We start from the raw sequence: 19737 nt of genomic DNA, 5'->3' as shown, positions 1-19737 counted from the left end.
AGCTCTTGCTGCTCTTCACTGTCCCCGTGCACCCTATCCACAGGCACAACAGCTTTGGGAATCTGTACTTAGACAGGAACGGTACACCTCATGGTGTTCGTTCTCAGCAGAGCCTCTTATCGAAAAGGCAAACGTCCGGCTCCTTGTCCCACAAGGAAGGTGCCAGCCCTGAAAGCTCTTGCTGCTCTTCACTGTTCCCGTGCAGCCTATGCACAGGCACAACAGCACTGGGGATCTGTGCTTGCCCAGGAACGGTACACCTCACGGTGTTCGTTCTCAGCAGAGCCTCTTACCGAAAAGGCAAACGTCCGGCTCCTTGTCCCACAAGGAAGGTGCCAGCCCTGAAAGCTCTTGCTGCTCTTCACTGTCCCCGGGCACCCTATCCAGAGGCACAACAGCACTGGGGATCTGTGCTTGCCCACAGGCTGCACATCTCACGGCGCTTGTACTCGGCAGACGCTCCTTTCGAAAAGGCAAACGTCCGGCTCCTTGTCCCACAAGGAAGGTGCCAGCCCTGAAAGCTCTTGCTGCTCTTCACTGTCCCCGGGCACCCTATCCACAGGCACAACAGCACTGGGGATCTGTGCTTAGACAGGAACGGTACACCTCACGGTGTTCGTTCTCAGCAGAGCCTCTTTCCGAAAAGGCAAACGTCCGGCTCCTTGTCCCACAAGGAAGGTGCCAGCCCTGAAAGCTCTTGCTGCTCTTCACTGTCCCCGTGCAGCCTATGCACAGGCACAACAGCACTGGGGATCTGTGCTTGCCCACAGGCTGCACGTCTCACGGCGCTTGTACTCAGCAGAGCCTCTTTCCGAAAAGGCAAACGTCCGGCTCCTTGTCCCACAAGGAAGGTGCCAGCCCAGAAAGCTCTTGCTGCTCTTCACTGTCCCCGTGCACCCTATCCACAGGCACAACAGCTTTGGGAATCTGTACTTAGACAGGAACGGTACACCTCACGGTGTTCGTTCTCAGCAGAGCCTCTTTCCGAAAAGGCAAACGTCCGGCTCCTTGTCCCACAAGGAAGGTGCCAGCCCTGAAAGCTCTTGCTGCTCTTCACTGTCCCCGTGCACCCTATCCACAGGCACAACAGCACTGGGGATCTGTGCTTGCCCACAGGCTGCACATCTCACGGCGCTTGTACTCGGCAGACGCTCCTTCCGAAAAGGCAAACGTCCGGCTCCTTGTCCCACAAGGAAGGTGCCAGCCCTGAAAGCTCTTGCTGCTCTTCACTGTCCCCATGCACCCTATCCACAGGCAAAACAGCACTGGGGATCTGTGCTTAGACAGAAACGGTACACCTCACGGTGTTCGTTCTCAGCAGAGCCTCTTACCGAAAAGGCAAACGTCCGGCTCCTTGTCCCACAAGGAAGGTGCCAGCCCTGAAAGCTCTTGCTGCTCTTCACTGTCCCCGTGCAGCCTATGCACAGGCACAACAGCACTGGGGATCTGTGCTTGCCCACAGGCTGCACATCTCACGGCGCTTGTACTCGGCAGACGCTCCTTCCGAAAAGGCAAACGTCCGGCTCCTTGTCCCACAAGGAAGGTGCCAGCCCTGAAAGCTCTTGCTGCTCTTCACTGTCCCCGTGCAGCCTATCCACAGGCACAACAGCACTGGGGATCTGTGCTTGCACAGGAACGGTACACCTCACGGTGTTCTTTCTCAGCAGAGCCTCTTTCCGAAAAGGCAAACGTCCGGCTCCTTGTCCCACAAGGAAGGTGCCAGCCCAGAAAGCTCTTGCTGCTCTTCACTGTCCCCGTGCACCCTATCCACAGGCACAACAGCACTGGGGATCTGTGCTTGCACAGGAACGGTACACCTCACGGTGTTCGTTCTCAGCAGAGCCTCTTTCCGAAAAGGCAAACGTCCGGCTCCTTGTCCCACAAGGAAGGTGCCAGCCCTGAAAGCTCTTGCTGCTCTTCACTGTCCCCGTGCACCCTATCCACAGGCACAACAGCACTGGGGATCTGTGCTTGCCCAGGAACGGTACACCTCACGGTGTTCGTTCTCGGCATTGCAATTTTCCGAAAAGGCAAACGTCCGGCTCCTTGTCCCACAAGGAAGGTGCCAGCCCTGAAAGCTCTTGCTGCTCTTCACTGTCCCCGTGCACCCTATCCACAGGCACAACAGCACTGGGGATCTGTGCTTGCCCAGGAACGGTACACCTCACGGTGTTCGTTCTCGGCAGAGCCTCTTTCCGAAAAGGCAAACGTCCGGCTCCTTGTCCCACAAGGAAGGTGCCAGCCCTGAAAGCTCTTGCTGCTCTTCACTGTCCCCGTGCAGCCTATGCACAGGCACAACAGCACTGGGGATCTGTGCTTGCCCACAGGCTGCACATCTCACGGCGCTTGTACTCGGCAGACGCTCCTTTCGAAAAGGCAAACGTCCGGCTCCTTGTCCCACAAGGAAGGTGCCAGCCCTGAAAGCTCTTGCTGCTCTTCACTGTCCCCGTGCACCCTATCCACAGGCACAACAGCACTGGGGATCTGTGCTTAGACAGGAACGGTACACCTCACGGTGTTCGTTCTCAGCAGAGCCTCTTTCCGAAAAGGCAAACGTCCGGCTCCTTCTCCCACAAGGAAGGTGCCAGCCCTGAAAGCTCTTGCTGCTCTTCACTGTCCCCGTGCAGCCTATGCACAGGCACAACAGCACTGGGGATCTGTGCTTGCCCACAGGCTGCACATCTCACGGCGCTTGTACTCAGCAGAGCCTCTTTCCGAAAAGGCAAACGTCCGGCTCCTTGTCCCACAAGGAAGGTGCCAGCCCAGAAAGCTCTTGCTGCTCTTCACTGTCCCCATGCACCCTATCCACAGGCACAACAGCTTTGGGAATCTGTACTTAGACAGGAACGGTACACCTCACGGTGTTCGTTCTCAGCAGAGCCTCTTTCCGAAAAGGCAAACGTCCGGCTCCTTGTCCCACAAGGAAGGTGCCAGCCCTGAAAGCTCTTGCTGCTCTTCACTGTCCCTGTGCACCCTATCCACAGGCACAACAGCACTGGGGATCTGTGCTTGCCCACAGGCTGCACATCTCACGGCGCTTGTACTCGGCAGGCGCTCCTTTCGAAAAGGCAAACGTCCGGCTCCTTGTCCCACAAGGAAGGTGCCAGCCCTGAAAGCTCTTGCTGCTCTTCACTGTCCCCGTGCACCCTATCCACAGGCACAACAGCACTGGGGATCTGTGCTTAGACAGAAACGGTACACCTCACGGTGTTCGTTCTCAGCAGAGCCTCTTACCGAAAAGGCAAACGTCCGGCTCCTTGTCCCACAAGGAAGGTGCCAGCCCTGAAAGCTCTTGCTGCTCTTCACTGTCCCCGTGCAGCCTATGCACAGGCACAACAGCACTGGGGATCTGTGCTTGCCCACAGGCTGCACATCTCACGGCGCTTGTACTCGGCAGACGCTCCTTCCGAAAAGGCAAACGTCCGGCTCCTTGTCCCACAAGGAAGGTGCCAGCCCTGAAAGCTCTTGCTGCTCTTCACTGTCCCCGTGCAGCCTATCCACAGGCAAAACAGCACTGGGGATCTGTGCTTGCACAGGAAAGGTACACCTCACGGTGTTCTTTCTCAGCAGAGCCTCTTTCCGAAAAGGCAAACGTCCGGCTCCTTCTCCCACAAGGAAGGTGCCAGCCCTGAAAGCTCTTGCTGCTCTTCACTGTCCCCGTGCACCCTATCCACAGGCACAACAGCACTGGGGATCTGTGCTTGCCCAGGAACGGTACACCTCACGGTGTTCGTTCTCGGCATTGCAATTTTCCGAAAAGGCAAACGTCCGGCTCCTTGTCCCACAAGGAAGGTGCCAGCCCTGAAAGCTCTTGCTGCTCTTCACTGTCCCTGTGCACCCTATGCACAGGCACAACAGCACTGGGGATCTGTGCTTGCCCACAGGCTGCACATCTCACGGCGCTTGTACTCGGCAGACGCTCCTTCCGAAAAGGCAAACGTCCGGCTCCTTGTCCCACAAGGAAGGTGCCAGCCCAGAAAGCTCTTGCTGCTCTTCACTGTCCCCGTGCACCCTATCCACAGGCACAACAGCACTGGGGATCTGTGCTTAGACAGAAACGGTACACCTCACGGTGTTCGTTCTCAGCAGAGCCTCTTACCGAAAAGGCAAACGTCCGGCTCCTTGTCCCACAAGGAAGGTGCCAGCCCTGAAAGCTCTTGCTGCTCTTCACTGTCCCCGTGCAGCCTATGCACAGGCACAACAGCACTGGGGATCTGTGCTTGCCCACAGGCTGCACATCTCACGGCGCTTGTACTCGGCAGACGCTCCTTCCGAAAAGGCAAACGTCCGGCTCCTTGTCCCACAAGGAAGGTGCCAGCCCTGAAAGCTCTTGCTGCTCTTCACTGTCCCCGTGCAGCCTATCCACAGGCAAAACAGCACTGGGGATCTGTGCTTGCACAGGAAAGGTACACCTCACGGTGTTCTTTCTCAGCAGAGCCTCTTTCCGAAAAGGCAAACGTCCGGCTCCTTCTCCCACAAGGAAGGTGCCAGCCCTGAAAGCTCTTGCTGCTCTTCACTGTCCCCGTGCACCCTATCCACAGGCACAACAGCACTGGGGATCTGTACTTAGACAGGAACGGTACACCTCACGGTGTTCGTTCTCAGCAGAACCTCTTTCCGAAAAGGCAAACATCTGGCTCCTTGTCCCACAAGGAAGGTGCCAGCCCTGAAAGCTCTTGCTGCTCTTCACTGTCCCCGTGCACCCTATCCACAGGCACAACAGCACTGGGGATCTGTGCTTGCCCAGGAACGGTACACCTCACGGTGTTCGTTCTCGGCATTGCAATTTTCCGAAAAGGCAAACGTCCGGCTCCTTGTCCCACAAGGAAGGTGCCAGCCCTGAAAGCTCTTGCTGCTCTTCACTGTCCCCGTGCACCCTATCCACAGGCACAACAGCTTTGGGAATCTGTACTTAGACAGGAACGGTACACCTCATGGTGTTCGTTCTCAGCAGAGCCTCTTATCGAAAAGGCAAACGTCCGGCTCCTTGTCCCACAAGGAAGGTGCCAGCCCTGAAAGCTCTTGCTGCTCTTCAGTGTTCCCGTGCAGCCTATGCACAGGCACAACAGCACTGGGGATCTGTGCTTGCCCAGGAACGGTACACCTCACGGTGTTCGTTCTCAGCAGAGCCTCTTACCGAAAAGGCAAACGTCCGGCTCCTTGTCCCACAAGGAAGGTGCCAGCCCTGAAAGCTCTTGCTGCTCTTCACTGTCCCCGGGCACCCTATCCACAGGCACAACAGCACTGGGGATCTGTGCTTAGACAGAAACGGTACACCTCACGGTGTTCGTTCTCAGCAGAGCCTCTTACCGAAAAGGCAAACGTCCGGCTCCTTGTCCCACAAGGAAGGTGCCAGCCCTGAAAGCTCTTGCTGCTCTTCACTGTCCCCGTGCAGCCTATGCACAGGCACAACAGCACTGGGGATCTGTGCTTGCCCACAGGCTGCACATCTCACGGCGCTTGTACTCGGCAGACGCTCCTTCCGAAAAGGCAAACGTCCGGCTCCTTGTCCCACAAGGAAGGTGCCAGCCCTGAAAGCTCTTGCTGCTCTTCACTGTCCCCGTGCAGCCTATCCACAGGCAAAACAGCACTGGGGATCTGTGCTTGCACAGGAAAGGTACACCTCACGGTGTTCTTTCTCAGCAGAGCCTCTTTCCGAAAAGGCAAACGTCCGGCTCCTTGTCCCACAAGGAAGGTGCCAGCCCTGAAAGCTCTTGCTGCTCTTCACTGTCCCCGTGCACCCTATCCACAGGCACAACAGCACTGGGGATCTGTGCTTGCCCAGGAACGGTACACCTCACGGTGTTCGTTCTCGGCATTGCAATTTTCCGAAAAGGCAAACGTCCGGCTCCTTGTCCCACAAGGAAGGTGCCAGCCCTGAAAGCTCTTGCTGCTCTTCACTGTCCCCGTGCACCCTATCCACAGGCACAACAGCTTTGGGAATCTGTACTTAGACAGGAACGGTACACCTCATGGTGTTCGTTCTCAGCAGAGCCTCTTATCGAAAAGGCAAACGTCCGGCTCCTTGTCCCACAAGGAAGGTGCCAGCCCTGAAAGCTCTTGCTGCTCTTCACTGTTCCCGTGCAGCCTATGCACAGGCACAACAGCACTGGGGATCTGTGCTTGCCCAGGAACGGTACACCTCACGGTGTTCGTTCTCAGCAGAGCCTCTTACCGAAAAGGCAAACGTCCGGCTCCTTGTCCCACAAGGAAGGTGCCAGCCCTGAAAGCTCTTGCTGCTCTTCACTGTCCCCGGGCACCCTATCCAGAGGCACAACAGCACTGGGGATCTGTGCTTGCCCACAGGCTGCACATCTCACGGCGCTTGTACTCGGCAGACGCTCCTTTCGAAAAGGCAAACGTCCGGCTCCTTGTCCCACAAGGAAGGTGCCAGCCCTGAAAGCTCTTGCTGCTCTTCACTGTCCCCGGGCACCCTATCCACAGGCACAACAGCACTGGGGATCTGTGCTTAGACAGGAACGGTACACCTCACGGTGTTCGTTCTCAGCAGAGCCTCTTTCCGAAAAGGCAAACGTCCGGCTCCTTGTCCCACAAGGAAGGTGCCAGCCCTGAAAGCTCTTGCTGCTCTTCACTGTCCCCGTGCAGCCTATGCACAGGCACAACAGCACTGGGGATCTGTGCTTGCCCACAGGCTGCACGTCTCACGGCGCTTGTACTCAGCAGAGCCTCTTTCTGAAAAGGCAAACGTCCGGCTCCTTGTCCCACAAGGAAGGTGCCAGCCCAGAAAGCTCTTGCTGCTCTTCACTGTCCCCGTGCACCCTATCCACAGGCACAACAGCTTTGGGAATCTGTACTTAGACAGGAACGGTACACCTCACGGTGTTCGTTCTCAGCAGAGCCTCTTTCCGAAAAGGCAAACGTCCGGCTCCTTGTCCCACAAGGAAGGTGCCAGCCCTGAAAGCTCTTGCTGCTCTTCACTGTCCCCGTGCACCCTATCCACAGGCACAACAGCACTGGGGATCTGTGCTTGCCCACAGGCTGCACATCTCACGGCGCTTGTACTCGGCAGACGCTCCTTCCGAAAAGGCAAACGTCCGGCTCCTTGTCCCACAAGGAAGGTGCCAGCCCTGAAAGCTCTTGCTGCTCTTCACTGTCCCCATGCACCCTATCCACAGGCACAACAGCACTGGGGATCTGTGCTTAGACAGAAACGGTACACCTCACGGTGTTCGTTCTCAGCAGAGCCTCTTACCGAAAAGGCAAACGTCCGGCTCCTTGTCCCACAAGGAAGGTGCCAGCCCTGAAAGCTCTTGCTGCTCTTCACTGTCCCCGTGCAGCCTATGCACAGGCACAACAGCACTGGGGATCTGTGCTTGCCCACAGGCTGCACATCTCACGGCGCTTGTACTCGGCAGACGCTCCTTCCGAAAAGGCAAACGTCCGGCTCCTTGTCCCACAAGGAAGGTGCCAGCCCTGAAAGCTCTTGCTGCTCTTCACTGTCCCCGTGCACCCTATCCACAGGCACAACAGCACTGGGGATCTGTGCTTGCACAGGAACGGTACACCTCACGGTGTTCTTTCTCAGCAGAGCCTCTTTCCGAAAAGGCAAACGTCCGGCTCCTTGTCCCACAAGGAAGGTGCCAGCCCAGAAAGCTCTTGCTGCTCTTCACTGTCCCCGTGCACCCTATCCACAGGCACAACAGCACTGGGGATCTGTGCTTGCACAGGAACGGTACACCTCACGGTGTTCGTTCTCAGCAGAGCCTCTTTCCGAAAAGGCAAACGTCCGGCTCCTTGTCCCACAAGGAAGGTGCCAGCCCTGAAAGCTCTTGCTGCTCTTCACTGTCCCCGTGCACCCTATCCACAGGCACAACAGCACTGGGGATCTGTGCTTGCCCAGGAACGGTACACCTCACGGTGTTCGTTCTCGGCATTGCAATTTTCCGAAAAGGCAAACGTCCGGCTCCTTGTCCCACAAGGAAGGTGCCAGCCCTGAAAGCTCTTGCTGCTCTTCACTGTCCCCGTGCACCCTATCCACAGGCACAACAGCACTGGGGATCTGTGCTTGCCCAGGAACGGTACACCTCACGGTGTTCGTTCTCGGCAGAGCCTCTTTCCGAAAAGGCAAACGTCCGGCTCCTTGTCCCACAAGGAAGGTGCCAGCCCTGAAAGCTCTTGCTGCTCTTCACTGTCCCCGTGCAGCCTATGCACAGGCACAACAGCACTGGGGATCTGTGCTTGCCCACAGGCTGCACATCTCACGGCGCTTGTACTCGGCAGACGCTCCTTTCGAAAAGGCAAACGTCCGGCTCCTTGTCCCACAAGGAAGGTGCCAGCCCTGAAAGCTCTTGCTGCTCTTCACTGTCCCCGTGCACCCTATCCACAGGCACAACAGCACTGGGGATCTGTGCTTAGACAGGAACGGTACACCTCACGGTGTTCGTTCTCAGCAGAGCCTCTTTCCGAAAAGGCAAACGTCCGGCTCCTTCTCCCACAAGGAAGGTGCCAGCCCTGAAAGCTCTTGCTGCTCTTCACTGTCCCCGTGCAGCCTATGCACAGGCACAACAGCACTGGGGATCTGTGCTTGCCCACAGGCTGCACATCTCACGGCGCTTGTACTCAGCAGAGCCTCTTTCCGAAAAGGCAAACGTCCGGCTCCTTGTCCCACAAGGAAGGTGCCAGCCCAGAAAGCTCTTGCTGCTCTTCACTGTCCCCATGCACCCTATCCACAGGCACAACAGCTTTGGGAATCTGTACTTAGACAGGAACGGTACACCTCACGGTGTTCGTTCTCAGCAGAGCCTCTTTCCGAAAAGGCAAACGTCCGGCTCCTTGTCCCACAAGGAAGGTGCCAGCCCTGAAAGCTCTTGCTGCTCTTCACTGTCCCTGTGCACCCTATCCACAGGCACAACAGCACTGGGGATCTGTGCTTGCCCACAGGCTGCACATCTCACGGCGCTTGTACTCGGCAGGCGCTCCTTTCGAAAAGGCAAACGTCCGGCTCCTTGTCCCACAAGGAAGGTGCCAGCCCTGAAAGCTCTTGCTGCTCTTCACTGTCCCCGTGCACCCTATCCACAGGCACAACAGCACTGGGGATCTGTGCTTAGACAGAAACGGTACACCTCACGGTGTTCGTTCTCAGCAGAGCCTCTTACCGAAAAGGCAAACGTCCGGCTCCTTGTCCCACAAGGAAGGTGCCAGCCCTGAAAGCTCTTGCTGCTCTTCACTGTCCCCGTGCAGCCTATGCACAGGCACAACAGCACTGGGGATCTGTGCTTGCCCACAGGCTGCACATCTCACGGCGCTTGTACTCGGCAGACGCTCCTTCCGAAAAGGCAAACGTCCGGCTCCTTGTCCCACAAGGAAGGTGCCAGCCCTGAAAGCTCTTGCTGCTCTTCACTGTCCCCGTGCAGCCTATCCACAGGCAAAACAGCACTGGGGATCTGTGCTTGCACAGGAAAGGTACACCTCACGGTGTTCTTTCTCAGCAGAGCCTCTTTCCGAAAAGGCAAACGTCCGGCTCCTTCTCCCACAAGGAAGGTGCCAGCCCTGAAAGCTCTTGCTGCTCTTCACTGTCCCCGTGCACCCTATCCACAGGCACAACAGCACTGGGGATCTGTGCTTGCCCAGGAACGGTACACCTCACGGTGTTCGTTCTCGGCATTGCAATTTTCCGAAAAGGCAAACGTCCGGCTCCTTGTCCCACAAGGAAGGTGCCAGCCCTGAAAGCTCTTGCTGCTCTTCACTGTCCCCGTGCACCCTATCCACAGGCACAACAGCTTTGGGAATCTGTACTTAGACAGGAACGGTACACCTCATGGTGTTCGTTCTCAGCAGAGCCTCTTATCGAAAAGGCAAACGTCCGGCTCCTTGTCCCACAAGGAAGGTGCCAGCCCTGAAAGCTCTTGCTGCTCTTCAGTGTTCCCGTGCAGCCTATGCACAGGCACAACAGCACTGGGGATCTGTGCTTGCCCAGGAACGGTACACCTCACGGTGTTCGTTCTCAGCAGAGCCTCTTACCGAAAAGGCAAACGTCCGGCTCCTTGTCCCACAAGGAAGGTGCCAGCCCTGAAAGCTCTTGCTGCTCTTCACTGTCCCCGGGCACCCTATCCACAGGCACAACAGCACTGGGGATCTGTGCTTAGACAGAAACGGTACACCTCACGGTGTTCGTTCTCAGCAGAGCCTCTTACCGAAAAGGCAAACGTCCGGCTCCTTGTCCCACAAGGAAGGTGCCAGCCCTGAAAGCTCTTGCTGCTCTTCACTGTCCCCGTGCAGCCTATGCACAGGCACAACAGCACTGGGGATCTGTGCTTGCCCACAGGCTGCACATCTCACGGCGCTTGTACTCGGCAGACGCTCCTTCCGAAAAGGCAAACGTCCGGCTCCTTGTCCCACAAGGAAGGTGCCAGCCCTGAAAGCTCTTGCTGCTCTTCACTGTCCCCGTGCAGCCTATCCACAGGCAAAACAGCACTGGGGATCTGTGCTTGCACAGGAAAGGTACACCTCACGGTGTTCTTTCTCAGCAGAGCCTCTTTCCGAAAAGGCAAACGTCCGGCTCCTTGTCCCACAAGGAAGGTGCCAGCCCTGAAAGCTCTTGCTGCTCTTCACTGTCCCCGTGCACCCTATCCACAGGCACAACAGCACTGGGGATCTGTGCTTGCCCAGGAACGGTACACCTCACGGTGTTCGTTCTCGGCATTGCAATTTTCCGAAAAGGCAAACGTCCGGCTCCTTGTCCCACAAGGAAGGTGCCAGCCCTGAAAGCTCTTGCTGCTCTTCACTGTCCCCGTGCACCCTATCCACAGGCACAACAGCTTTGGGAATCTGTACTTAGACAGGAACGGTACACCTCATGGTGTTCGTTCTCAGCAGAGCCTCTTATCGAAAAGGCAAACGTCCGGCTCCTTGTCCCACAAGGAAGGTGCCAGCCCTGAAAGCTCTTGCTGCTCTTCACTGTTCCCGTGCAGCCTATGCACAGGCACAACAGCACTGGGGATCTGTGCTTGCCCAGGAACGGTACACCTCACGGTGTTCGTTCTCAGCAGAGCCTCTTACCGAAAAGGCAAACGTCCGGCTCCTTGTCCCACAAGGAAGGTGCCAGCCCTGAAAGCTCTTGCTGCTCTTCACTGTCCCCGGGCACCCTATCCACAGGCACAACAGCACTGGGGATCTGTGCTTGCCCACAGGCTGCACATCTCACGGCGCTTGTACTCGGCAGACGCTCCTTTCGAAAAGGCAAACGTCCGGCTCCTTGTCCCACAAGGAAGGTGCCAGCCCTGAAAGCTCTTGCTGCTCTTCACTGTCCCCGGGCACCCTATCCACAGGCACAACAGCACTGGGGATCTGTGCTTAGACAGGAACGGTACACCTCACGGTGTTCGTTCTCAGCAGAGCCTCTTTCCGAAAAGGCAAACGTCCGGCTCCTTGTCCCACAAGGAAGGTGCCAGCCCTGAAAGCTCTTGCTGCTCTTCACTGTCCCCGTGCAGCCTATGCACAGGCACAACAGCACTGGGGATCTGTGCTTGCCCACAGGCTGCACGTCTCACGGCGCTTGTACTCAGCAGAGCCTCTTTCCGAAAAGGCAAACGTCCGGCTCCTTGTCCCACAAGGAAGGTGCCAGCCCAGAAAGCTCTTGCTGCTCTTCACTGTCCCCGTGCACCCTATCCACAGGCACAACAGCTTTGGGAATCTGTACTTAGACAGGAACGGTACACCTCACGGTGTTCGTTCTCAGCAGAGCCTCTTTCCGAAAAGGCAAACGTCCGGCTCCTTGTCCCACAAGGAAGGTGCCAGCCCTGAAAGCTCTTGCTGCTCTTCACTGTCCCCGTGCACCCTATCCACAGGCACAACAGCACTGGGGATCTGTGCTTGCCCACAGGCTGCACATCTCACGGCGCTTGTACTCGGCAGACGCTCCTTCCGAAAAGGCAAACGTCCGGCTCCTTGTCCCACAAGGAAGGTGCCAGCCCTGAAAGCTCTTGCTGCTCTTCACTGTCCCCATGCACCCTATCCACAGGCAAAACAGCACTGGGGATCTGTGCTTAGACAGAAACGGTACACCTCACGGTGTTCGTTCTCAGCAGAGCCTCTTACCGAAAAGGCAAACGTCCGGCTCCTTGTCCCACAAGGAAGGTGCCAGCCCTGAAAGCTCTTGCTGCTCTTCACTGTCCCCGTGCAGCCTATGCACAGGCACAACAGCACTGGGGATCTGTGCTTGCCCACAGGCTGCACATCTCACGGCGCTTGTACTCGGCAGACGCTCCTTCCGAAAAGGCAAACGTCCGGCTCCTTGTCCCACAAGGAAGGTGCCAGCCCTGAAAGCTCTTGCTGCTCTTCACTGTCCCCGTGCAGCCTATCCACAGGCACAACAGCACTGGGGATCTGTGCTTGCACAGGAACGGTACACCTCACGGTGTTCTTTCTCAGCAGAGCCTCTTTCCGAAAAGGCAAACGTCCGGCTCCTTGTCCCACAAGGAAGGTGCCAGCCCAGAAAGCTCTTGCTGCTCTTCACTGTCCCCGTGCACCCTATGCACAGGCACAACAGCACTGGGGATCTGTGCTTGCACAGGAACGGTACACCTCACGGTGTTCGTTCTCAGCAGAGCCTCTTTCCGAAAAGGCAAACGTCCGGCTCCTTGTCCCACAAGGAAGGTGCCAGCCCTGAAAGCTCTTGCTGCTCTTCACTGTCCCCGTGCACCCTATCCACAGGCACAACAGCACTGGGGATCTGTGCTTGCCCAGGAACGGTACACCTCACGGTGTTCGTTCTCGGCATTGCAATTTTCCGAAAAGGCAAACGTCCGGCTCCTTGTCCCACAAGGAAGGTGCCAGCCCTGAAAGCTCTTGCTGCTCTTCACTGTCCCCGTGCACCCTATCCACAGGCACAACAGCACTGGGGATCTGTGCTTGCCCAGGAACGGTACACCTCACGGTGTTCGTTCTCGGCAGAGCCTCTTTCCGAAAAGGCAAACGTCCGGCTCCTTGTCCCACAAGGAAGGTGCCAGCCCTGAAAGCTCTTGCTGCTCTTCACTGTCCCCGTGCAGCCTATGCACAGGCACAACAGCACTGGGGATCTGTGCTTGCCCACAGGCTGCACATCTCACGGCGCTTGTACTCGGCAGACGCTCCTTTCGAAAAGGCAAACGTCCGGCTCCTTGTCCCACAAGGAAGGTGCCAGCCCTGAAAGCTCTTGCTGCTCTTCACTGTCCCCGTGCACCCTATCCACAGGCACAACAGCACTGGGGATCTGTGCTTAGACAGGAACGGTACACCTCACGGTGTTCGTTCTCAGCAGAGCCTCTTTCCGAAAAGGCAAACGTCCGGCTCCTTCTCCCACAAGGAAGGTGCCAGCCCTGAAAGCTCTTGCTGCTCTTCACTGTCCCCGTGCAGCCTATGCACAGGCACAACAGCACTGGGGATCTGTGCTTGCCCACAGGCTGCACATCTCACGGCGCTTGTACTCAGCAGAGCCTCTTTCCGAAAAGGCAAACGTCCGGCTCCTTGTCCCACAAGGAAGGTGCCAGCCCAGAAAGCTCTTGCTGCTCTTCACTGTCCCCATGCACCCTATCCACAGGCACAACAGCTTTGGGAATCTGTACTTAGACAGGAACGGTACACCTCACGGTGTTCGTTCTCAGCAGAGCCTCTTTCCGAAAAGGCAAACGTCCGGCTCCTTGTCCCACAAGGAAGGTGCCAGCCCTGAAAGCTCTTGCTGCTCTTCACTGTCCCTGTGCACCCTATCCACAGGCACAACAGCACTGGGGATCTGTGCTTGCCCACAGGCTGCACATCTCACGGCGCTTGTACTCGGCAGGCGCTCCTTTCGAAAAGGCAAACGTCCGGCTCCTTGTCCCACAAGGAAGGTGCCAGCCCTGAAAGCTCTTGCTGCTCTTCACTGTCCCCGTGCACCCTATCCACAGGCACAACAGCACTGGGGATCTGTGCTTAGACAGAAACGGTACACCTCATGGTGTTCGTTCTCAGCAGAGCCTCTTACCGAAAAGGCAAACGTCCGGCTCCTTGTCCCACAAGGAAGGTGCCAGCCCTGAAAGCTCTTGCTGCTCTTCACTGTCCCCGTGCAGCCTATGCACAGGCACAACAGCACTGGGGATCTGTGCTTGCCCACAGGCTGCACATCTCACGGCGCTTGTACTCGGCAGACGCTCCTTCCGAAAAGGCAAACGTCCGGCTCCTTGTCCCACAAGGAAGGTGCCAGCCCTGAAAGCTCTTGCTGCTCTTCACTGTCCCCGTGCAGCCTATCCACAGGCAAAACAGCACTGGGGATCTGTGCTTGCACAGGAAAGGTACACCTCACGGTGTTCTTTCTCAGCAGAGCCTCTTTCCGAAAAGGCAAACGTCCGGCTCCTTCTCCCACAAGGAAGGTGCCAGCCCTGAAAGCTCTTGCTGCTCTTCACTGTCCCCGTGCACCCTATCCACAGGCACAACAGCACTGGGGATCTGTGCTTGCCCAGGAACGGTACACCTCACGGTGTTCGTTCTCGGCATTGCAATTTTCCGAAAAGGCAAACGTCCGGCTCCTTGTCCCACAAGGAAGGTGCCAGCCCTGAAAGCTCTTGCTGCTCTTCACTGTCCCCGTGCACCCTATCCACAGGCACAACAGCTTTGGGAATCTGTACTTAGACAGGAACGGTACACCTCATGGTGTTCGTTCTCAGCAGAGCCTCTTATCGAAAAGGCAAACGTCCGGCTCCTTGTCCCACAAGGAAGGTGCCAGCCCTGAAAGCTCTTGCTGCTCTTCAGTGTTCCCGTGCAGCCTATGCACAGGCACAACAGCACTGGGGATCTGTGCTTGCCCAGGAACGGTACACCTCACGGTGTTCGTTCTCAGCAGAGCCTCTTACCGAAAAGGCAAACGTCCGGCTCCTTGTCCCACAAGGAAGGTGCCAGCCCTGAAAGCTCTTGCTGCTCTTCACTGTCCCCGGGCACCCTATCCACAGGCACAACAGCACTGGGGATCTTTGCTTAGACAGAAACGGTACACCTCACGGTGTTCGTTCTCAGCAGAGCCTCTTACCGAAAAGGCAAACGTCCGGCTCCTTGTCCCACAAGGAAGGTGCCAGCCCTGAAAGCTCTTGCTGCTCTTCACTGTCCCCGTGCAGCCTATGCACAGGCACAACAGCACTGGGGATCTGTGCTTGCCCACAGGCTGCACATCTCACGGCGCTTGTACTCGGCAGACGCTCCTTCCGAAAAGGCAAACGTCCGGCTCCTTGTCCCACAAGGAAGGTGCCAGCCCTGAAAGCTCTTGCTGCTCTTCACTGTCCCCGTGCAGCCTATCCACAGGCAAAACAGCACTGGGGATCTGTGCTTGCACAGGAAAGGTACACCTCACGGTGTTCTTTCTCAGCAGAGCCTCTTTCCGAAAAGGCAAACGTCCGGCTCCTTGTCCCACAAGGAAGGTGCCAGCCCTGAAAGCTCTTGCTGCTCTTCACTGTCCCCGTGCACCCTATCCACAGGCACAACAGCACTGGGGATCTGTGCTTGCCCAGGAACGGTACACCTCACGGTGTTCGTTCTCGGCATTGCAATTTTCCGAAAAGGCAAACGTCCGGCTCCTTGTCCCACAAGGAAGGTGCCAGCCCTGAAAGCTCTTGCTGCTCTTCACTGTCCCCGTGCACCCTATCCACAGGCACAACAGCTTTGGGAATCTGTACTTAGACAGGAACGGTACACCTCATGGTGTTCGTTCTCAGCAGAGCCTCTTATCGAAAAGGCAAACGTCCGGCTCCTTGTCCCACAAGGAAGGTGCCAGCCCTGAAAGCTCTTGCTGCTCTTCACTGTTCCCGTGCAGCCTATGCACAGGCACAACAGCACTGGGGATCTGTGCTTGCCCAGGAACGGTACACCTCACGGTGTTCGTTCTCAGCAGAGCCTCTTACCGAAAAGGCAAACGTCCGGCTCCTTGTCCCACAAGGAAGGTGCCAGCCCTGAAAGCTCTTGCTGCTCTTCACTGTCCCCGGGCACCCTATCCAGAGGCACAACAGCACTGGGGATCTGTGCTTGCCCACAGGCTGCACATCTCACGGCGCTTGTACTCGGCAGACGCTCCTTTCGAAAAGGCAAACGTCCGGCTCCTTGTCCCACAAGGAAGGTGCCAGCCCTGAAAGCTCTTGCTGCTCTTCACTGTCCCCGGGCACCCTATCCACAGGCACAACAGCACTGGGGATCTGTGCTTAGACAGGAACGGTACACCTCACGGTGTTCGTTCTCAGCAGAGCCTCTTTCCGAAAAGGCAAACGTCCGGCTCCTTGTCCCACAAGGAAGGTGCCAGCCCTGAAAGCTCTTGCTGCTCTTCACTGTCCCCGTGCAGCCTATGCACAGGCACAACAGCACTGGGGATCTGTGCTTGCCCACAGGCTGCACGTCTCACGGCGCTTGTACTCAGCAGAGCCTCTTTCCGAAAAGGCAAACGTCCGGCTCCTTGTCCCACAAGGAAGGTGCCAGCCCAGAAAGCTCTTGCTGCTCTTCACTGTCCCCGTGCACCCTATCCACAGGCACAACAGCTTTGGGAATCTGTACTTAGACAGGAACGGTACACCTCACGGTGTTCGTTCTCAGCAGAGCCTCTTTCCGAAAAGGCAAACGTCCGGCTCCTTGTCCCACAAGGAAGGTGCCAGCCCTGAAAGCTCTTGCTGCTCTTCACTGTCCCCGTGCACCCTATCCACAGGCACAACAGCACTGGGGATCTGTGCTTGCCCACAGGCTGCACATCTCACGGCGCTTGTACTCGGCAGACGCTCCTTCCGAAAAGGCAAACGTCCGGCTCCTTGTCCCACAAGGAAGGTGCCAGCCCTGAAAGCTCTTGCTGCTCTTCACTGTCCCCATGCACCCTATCCACAGGCACAACAGCACTGGGGATCTGTGCTTAGACAGAAACGGTACACCTCACGGTGTTCGTTCTCAGCAGAGCCTCTTACCGAAAAGGCAAACGTCCGGCTCCTTGTCCCACAAGGAAGGTGCCAGCCCTGAAAGCTCTTGCTGCTCTTCACTGTCCCCGTGCAGCCTATGCACAGGCACAACAGCACTGGGGATCTGTGCTTGCCCACAGGCTGCACATCTCACGGCGCTTGTACTCGGCAGACGCTCCTTCCGAAAAGGCAAACGTCCGGCTCCTTGTCCCACAAGGAAGGTGCCAGCCCTGAAAGCTCTTGCTGCTCTTCACTGTCCCCGTGTACCCTATCCACAGGCACAACAGCACTGGGGATCTGTGCTTGCACAGGAACGGTACACCTCACGGTGTTCTTTCTCAGCAGAGCCTCTTTCCGAAAAGGCAAACGTCCGGCTCCTTGTCCCACAAGGAAGGTGCCAGCCCTGAAAGCTCTTGCTGCTCTTCACTGTCCCCGTGCACCCTATCCACAGGCACAACAGCACTGGGGATCTGTGCTTGCCCAGGAACGGTACACCTCACGGTGTTCGTTCTCGGCATTGCAATTTTCCGAAAAGGCAAACGTCCGGCTCCTTGTCCCACAAGGAAGGTGCCAGCCCTGAAAGCTCTTGCTGCTCTTCACTGTCCCCGTGCACCCTATCCACAGGCACAACAGCACTGGGGATCTGTGCTTGCCCAGGAACGGTACACCTCACGGTGTTCGTTCTCGGCAGAGCCTCTTTCCGAAAAGGCAAACGTCCGGCTCCTTGTCCCACAAGGAAGGTGCCAGCCCTGAAAGCTCTTGCTGCTCTTCACTGTCCCCGTGCAGCCTATGCACAGGCACAACAGCACTGGGGATCTGTGCTTGCCCACAGGCTGCACATCTCACGGCGCTTGTACTCAGCAGAGCCTCTTTCCGAAAAGGCAAACGTCCGGCTCCTTGTCCCACAAGGAAGGTGCCAGCCCAGAAAGCTCTTGCTGCTCTTCACTGTCCCCATGCACCCTATCCACAGGCACAACAGCTTTGGGAATCTGTACTTAGACAGGAACGGTACACCTCACGGTGTTCGTTCTCAGCAGAGCCTCTTTCCGAAAAGGCAAACGTCCGGCTCCTTGTCCCACAAGGAAGGTGCCAGCCCTGAAAGCTCTTGCTGCTCTTCACTGTCCCTGTGCACCCTATCCACAGGCACAACAGCACTGGGGATCTGTGCTTGCCCACAGGCTGCACATCTCACGGCGCTTGTACTCGGCAGGCGCTCCTTTCGAAAAGGCAAACGTCCGGCTCCTTGTCCCACAAGGAAGGTGCCAGCCCTGAAAGCTCTTGCTGCTCTTCACTGTCCCCGTGCACCCTATCCACAGGCACAACAGCACTGGGGATCTGTGCTTAGACAGAAACGGTACACCTCACGGTGTTCGTTCTCAGCAGAGCCTCTTACCGAAAAGGCAAACGTCCGGCTCCTTGTCCCACAAGGAAGGTGCCAGCCCTGAAAGCTCTTGCTGCTCTTCACTGTCCCCGTGCAGCCTATCCACAGGCAAAACAGCACTGGGGATCTGTGCTTGCACAGGAAAGGTACACCTCACGGTGTTCTTTCTCAGCAGAGCCTCTTTCCGAAAAGGCAAACGTCCGGCTCCTTGTCCCACAAGGAAGGTGCCAGCCCTGAAAGCTCTTGCTGCTCTTCAGTGTTCCCGTGCAGCCTATGCACAGGCACAACAGCACTGGGGATCTGTGCTTGCCCAGGAACGGTACACCTCACGGTGTTCGTTCTCAGCAGAGCCTCTTACCAAAAAGGCAAACGTCCGGCTCCTTGTCCCACAAGGAAGGTGCCAGCCCTGAAAGCTCTTGCTGCTCTTCACTGTCCCCGGGCACCCTATCCACAGGCACAACAGCACTGGGGATCTGTGCTTAGACAGAAACGGTACACCTCACGGTGTTCGTTCTCAGCAGAGCCTCTTACCGAAAAGGCAAACGTCCGGCTCCTTGTCCCACAAGGAAGGTGCCAGCCCTGAAAGCTCTTGCTGCTCTTCACTGTCCCCGTGCAGCCTATGCACAGGCACAACAGCACTGGGGATCTGTGCTTGCCCACAGGCTGCACATCTCACGGCGCTTGTACTCGGCAGACGCTCCTTCCGAAAAGGCAAACGTCCGGCTCCTTGTCCCACAAGGAAGGTGCCAGCCCTGAAAGCTCTTGCTGCTCTTCACTGTCCCCGTGCAGCCTATCCACAGGCAAAACAGCACTGGGGATCTGTGCTTGCACAGGAAAGGTACACCTCACGGTGTTCTTTCTCAGCAGAGCCTCTTTCCGAAAAGGCAAACGTCCGGCTCCTTGTCCCACAAGGAAGGTGCCAGCCCTGAAAGCTCTTGCTGCTCTTCACTGTCCCCGTGCACCCTATCCACAGGCACAACAGCACTGGGGATCTGTGCTTGCCCAGGAACGGTACACCTCACGGTGTTCGTTCTCGGCATTGCAATTTTCCGAAAAGGCAAACGTCCGGCTCCTTGTCCCACAAGGAAGGTGCCAGCCCTGAAAGCTCTTGCTGCTCTTCACTGTCCCCGTGCACCCTATCCACAGGCACAACAGCTTTGGGAATCTGTACTTAGACAGGAACGGTACACCTCATGGTGTTCGTTCTCAGCAGAGCCTCTTATCGAAAAGGCAAACGTCCGGCTCCTTGTCCCACAAGGAAGGTGCCAGCCCTGAAAGCTCTTGCTGCTCTTCACTGTCCCCGTGCAGCCTATCCACAGGCAAAACAGCACTGGGGATCTGTGCTTGCACAGGAAAGGTACACCTCACGGTGTTCTTTCTCAGCAGAGCCTCTTTCCGAAAAGGCAAACGTCCGGCTCCTTGTCCCACAAGGAAGGTGCCAGCCCTGAAAGCTCTTGCTGCTCT

Source organism: Buteo buteo, chromosome 23 (genome assembly GCF_964188355.1).
Source record: "Buteo buteo chromosome 23, bButBut1.hap1.1, whole genome shotgun sequence".
NCBI lineage: Eukaryota > Metazoa > Chordata > Aves > Accipitriformes > Accipitridae > Buteo > Buteo buteo.
Note: the sequence above shows the minus strand (reverse complement) of the source record.